Genomic DNA, 6,000 nt, shown 5'->3' with positions numbered 1-6,000 from the left:
CTGCAAATTTCAGGACTGTAATCTTAAATCATCACATTTATGTACGGAATTTGCTGTGTACATACTGGAGACTCCTGCCAATAGAAGACAAATTAACTCACTATTGTGATGCTTTTTGTTGAACTAAAACCTTAGAGTGCCAATTATGTGTGAGAAGTGCTTCTTCCCTTGCAAAGCTTTAATTTATCAAGTTAAATGGTTTTTCAAAAATGAAAATAAATTTGCTTTTCATGGAGAAGCTTTGAGCTCAGTGAGACCTAAAGAAAAAACTTACATGCCCAGAAACCTGTCTGTTTTTTCCAGCTGTGTTAGCTACGGTGATAAGAAATTTTATCTCTCCAGACTTATTTGAAGAACAAGTAGAATGTCATATAGTGGGAAACTAAGAATCTCCATCTATTTAGTTCCTTGAAGAGCGGCTTACTTGCACCCTTCATGCACAGAGAGAAGATATTTTTTACAGTAAACAGCTCACTAATCTAGCATGTCAGGATCCAACAGCTGAAAGCTAAAACCAGACAGATTCAGATTAGAAATAAGACATTCCTTTTTAACAGTTAGGAGAAATTGCATCAGCTTCCGAAGTGAGATAGGTATTTAAAATAGGAGGGATGAATCACACTCTGGAATGTCTCTTTCTCTCCTTTGACTGTTGAGAAACCCCAGATAACTAGGGTAGATATCTAACTTTTAAATGGATAAAGCTAGGTGAGCTAAATCTGAATTTATTAAATTGAGATAATATTCTGTTTATTTCCTTATTGTGTAACAGTCACAGCAAACAGTTGTTTAGCTATAGTACTTCGGGAAATTGCTCTGGACTGTTTCAATGCTTTTAATAACTGAGGCAAGTTTAGGAAGAATGGAATGTCCAGAAGTATTAACTGCATCTGTGTAATGAAATGTATTCAGTTAGAAACCGGGATTACAGTCCTTATGATTTTTAAACCACTCTTCAACTTACCTCTAGAAGAGGGCAGATCAGATTTGCTAAATCAAATAATCTGAATGGTATTTGCATGACTGATTTCTAAGAGCATAAAATTGACAGAGAAGGGAGCATCAGTTATGCATTTAGTACAGATTTGCTAATGATAATGATGGTCACATGACTTTCAGAATATGTACCATGGAGAAATTGTTCATGCCTAAGAAATATATATTAGCATACTGTTGTTTGCTTTCTTTCCATGTATTTTTTTTCAGGGCATGAAGGTGGAGAAATGTCACCAAGGCTAAGCAAATCTATGAATATGACTGACTGTGTAAGCCTGAGGGTTTGGATGACCTCTGGAAAGCAATTTTGAGTGAGACCTGAGAAGTTCCCAGTTTGATTCCTAAAACTGGGGGAAAGTTCATATACTCACTTATGCTCTGTAATTGTTCTCTACATAGCTGACCCAAATCACCACATATGTACAAAAGTATTTTAACCTCAGTCATATGCTAATATCTTTCACGTGACACAGTCATTGGTTATAACACAGAAATTCTTTCATTATCAAGGCTTATAATTCAGTTCGCTCTCTCCCAGAAGAGATTTCTTAACAACCATGTTACAAAATCAGGTTCCCCACTATGTGCTGACTTCACGCCTGTTGCTTCTTCAGTCAGTTTTATCTCAAGTTTATAGCCTGGTAGCTGGAAAAACACCTTAGAAAATGGAAAACGTATATATGAGATTTTCTAAGTTTAAGAGAATCGAAACTCCCAGTTTTGGTAGGCAACAAACTTGGACTGCACATGTTTAAAGCCACTGAGAAAAATATCTGCCTTTGTTTTCTGCCAAGTGCCTAAGGTCTAGAAAGGCATAGGAAATCAAGTACATACACTATTAAGTGATTGCACGCAGCTTTATCTCTAGGCTTGTCTGGCTCCTTATAGACAGTACATTTTCTATATGTATTGTATCAGGACACCATGTGTGATGTCACAAACAAGATTTTTTTTCACACATAAATATGTCTAAATATGAAACATACTCATATGATTTTTTTTTTTTTTTTTACTACATAGCTTTTCATATGTTTTGGCATCTGAAATCACCTTTTGCTTCTGGTTCCCTGATGCTATAAGGTACAAACCCTAGACAGACTCTGAGCCTTCCCATGTTTCATTTGTGCACTCATGGTGTGAAAATGTTAATCTGGTTATTTTGGGCTAGGTACTCTTCTGATAGTGATTGTCTCACAGATTTTTTAGGTAATATATCCCTTAAGATGATTTTAGTTGTAGTTCTCTTCAATGTAATTATAGAAGAGAATGTTTTAAAATGATTAGTAATTTGGATTCTCCAAAACAAAAGCACTTAAAGGTATTCTCTTTTCAGAGAGCAGGACTTCACTACAATATAAAAAAAAAATAATAGACCTAAACCCAATAGTTAATTTTTAATATTTAGGCCTGCAACACTAAGAAAACAAATTTTTATGAGCGATATTACATGATAAAATAAATCTTCAAAGCCTGCTAAGATACTGAAAGTACTTATATTTCAGCCACGTAATTCACCTAGCCAAAGCCACAGCATTTGGGTAATGCGTGACTTGGAATAGTTTATTTCTGTATGATTTTGCAAACAGCCGTTACATTTACATTGAAGGTCTGATTATTGAAGTTTTGTTGGATGTGGAAGGCTCCCTCTAGTAGACTCCCACCATCTCTGTGGTGAGGACCTGAGATGGACAGGGAGGTGCTCCCATCCAGTGAAGTGACAGGCACTTGCAGAAGTGGTAAGTCCCTTCCTTTTGTGATGATTCTCAGGATAGGAATAGCCACAGCTTCCCCATCCTGTAAAAGCACTTTGAAACATCCTATATGTATATAAAGAACTCATATGTAAGAAAACTGTACTCCCACAGAGTGTCACATGGAAAAAATGCATTTTTTTCTAAGGAAGAAAAAATATTTTATGAAAATGTGCTAGAAGAGGCTTTCAATGGACTGAACAAGGCACAAATCACAGGGAACATCAAGATGTAATTACACACTTATAGAGAATTCTACCATGAAAAAAGAGAAGTTTTGTTGGTTTGGTTTTTTTTTCAATTTTTTGTTCCTCTGAAAAATTGAAATGACAAGCTCAAATTATGAAGTATACTGTGCACAATTGAGTGTGAGGAAATATCAGCTCACGAATCATTAACAGCCCCAGTTTCATGAACAGAACATTATCAGCTCTGTGAGTCTGAACAAAACAATTGTCTGCTGCCACCCTTTCTCAACCAGACAATTAAAAATTTCACGTTGTGCAAAGTGAAAAAGTGAAATTAAATCCTCTCTCATAGCAGATGCAAAAAGATCCTTCAGCCTGCCAAAGTGCAGTCTCTTCCAGGGAATGTGCAAGAGATGGACGTTAATATTCAGGAGAAGATTTGGGTAGAGATCTGAGCACGTCCATGTGGACATTTGGGTGCTCTCTGTGTGCTTGAGCAGGGTTATTCTGGGCAAATCCTGCCCTGCTAGTGAGGTGAGGGCGAAAGGAGTGGAGCAAAGGCAACATCTGCTTTGGACTCAAGCCAGTTTGGAGACCATGGAAGAAGAGAGGTTGTGAGGCAGATGGGACTCGTTTTACTGCTGTTTAAAAAAATAATAAGCATGCTTGTTGGGAAAATGTGCATTGGGGTCTTCGTTACCTGTGCAGCTCAGCAGAAAAAATGAGCGTGCCCTCCAGCAGGCAAACCGCACTCTTCCATGGACATGTTCTATGAGTAAATACATTTACAGTTGCACTCCTATTATATTTTCTTGTATAGATTGTATTTCAGCTTTCCTGCTAGGGGAAAAAGTCTCTCTGTGCTGCTTAATCCCCTAAAATATCAAAGCACAGCACCAAACAGGATCTAGTCCTTTACCTTACTACGTTCAAGTTTATTCATCTGTGAAATTAGTATAATAGCATTGTTCTGCCTCACAGGAATATTGCGAGTCTGCTTGTTTCTAAAGTAATGCTCCAGGCGTGTTTTGAAATGCTTTCTGTTTTCAAAATGTTTTGTAGGCCTTGGACAAAAAAAAAAAAAAAAAAAAAAAAGGAAGGAAAAAAAGAAGAAAAAAAAATAAAAGAACTGTTAACTTCAAGTGGCAAAGATGGTAGATTCCTGTGATAAAGAAGGATGATGTGGGATGAAGATTGAGAGGTTAATGTAGGGAAGCTTAATCTGGCTGCTGTAGGGGACCAAGTCCCAGTGCTATTACCATCTCACATGTTGTGCAACAACATGGGCCTTTGCAGGGGAAGTCAGAGGGCTCTGCAGACCTTCCCCCGTCTTCTGCAAAAAGCTTTGAAGACCATTATGAAACAGGATCATTAGGCTGAAAGCTGAATGGAGAAAGGACAAGGTTTTTGGCAGCCATCACTGCAGGGGAGCATGTTAAAAACAACAAAGAACATTTTTCCAACTTAAAAAAATAGGTTGGAATCCACCTGTCACTTGGTGAGTTGACTCTCTGTATGAGTCAGTCTCATTTCCTGATAAGTGTTTTATATTCCTAACATTCAATTACACTGGAAGTTATTTAGGGCAGAATGAATGTTTATGCCTATGAAAGTTTACTGCAGCGAGACATTTGTTCTGAAGCTACTGGAAGATGAATAATGATGCTAATAACAACAACATATTTAAATCAGAAAATGTATTTGTTCATTTGTATTCTTAGATCTCTGATCATTGCTTCTCAAGAGTTTCTCGCTCCATATTTTTACCTAATGGAACTGTATTCCTCAGACAAGCTGCTCTGATGGCTGTTTACTTAATAAGCAAGTTGCTTGGCTGAGTCAGGACTGAGAGAGAAAAGGAGAGAGAGAAAACATCAGCCAGCTGAAAAGCCAAGAGAAAGTAAGAGAGAAAGATGGTTTTGTAACCCATCTCTCCCTTTGGGCTATTCATGTAAAATTGTTTATTTCAGTTCTGCAAAACTGGATCTCCCTTTTTTGGAATGACATTTCTGCTGATTTCAAGGTATTTATAGCATACAGGCACTCTATTTGATTCGCTCTCTGTTACCTATTGACACAGTAATGCTGATGTCCTTGGTATTCATTGTAAGAACAACCTATGGGTTTCTTTTGTGCACCAGGAGATCTCAGCATCAATAGCCTCAGTCTTTGACAAGTGATGAGTCCATCCCCTTCTTAGAAAACAAGGTCCAGTGTAAAAAAAAATCAGGTTTTCTAACTATGATGGAATCACAGAACTATTTCTATTTGTTTTGCATCTGGTTTTAAGCGTCGTTTTACATTTTCACACTTTTTCTGGATCACAAGAAACAGAAGCTAATCTTTTACTAAATAAAAATTGATCCTAGAGCCCAGGTGTCTTGGAGTACTAAAGCAAATTTTGAGCCTCATGAGCATCAGTAATATCAGACCATTAAATTTGTGTTAGTTGAGAGTTTCAAGTAGTATTTCAAAGGAACCTGAAGTTTCTAAGAGACTAAATTCCATTAATGAAAACAATTAGACTTTTATGTATCATTTGGGTTTAGGAGAAAATTAAGGATACAAGTGTTTTCCTACGAGGAATGAGCTGTGGGGCTTTTAAAGATTTTAGCCAACAGGAAAATGCTGCTGTAGCCAAGTAACCACCTCCGAAAATCTGACCCTGTGTCATTTTTAAACTGGAAGTCTAATGATTTTGACAATTTATCCTTGGCACCATGGATTCTCAGCTTGAGCATAATTTTATATTTAATTCTAATCAGTTCTAAAGACTGCAAGCTAGCCCTCAGCTTGGGTAGTCAATCCAACCAATTAGTACCTGCTGAATACCCAGCTTTAAATTGGTTAAAATAACTTCTGAGTGATTTGTGCCCAGCTTCTAACTGTGTTTCCTTCTTTATACTTTTGGGTGTTTTTTTCCAGTACCAAGCTAAGCAAAGAAACACTAAAATCTCCAAATTACCTTTTCAGTTTGAGTTCCAGGACCTTTTTTTTTGTTTGGCTTGTTAAATTAGGGGTTAATATTTAAACGCTATTCACAACAAATACTGGATGCAACACAT

This window comes from Caloenas nicobarica, chromosome 1 (genome assembly GCF_036013445.1).
Source record: "Caloenas nicobarica isolate bCalNic1 chromosome 1, bCalNic1.hap1, whole genome shotgun sequence".
NCBI lineage: Eukaryota > Metazoa > Chordata > Aves > Columbiformes > Columbidae > Caloenas > Caloenas nicobarica.
This window is presented reverse-complemented; position numbering follows the sequence as displayed.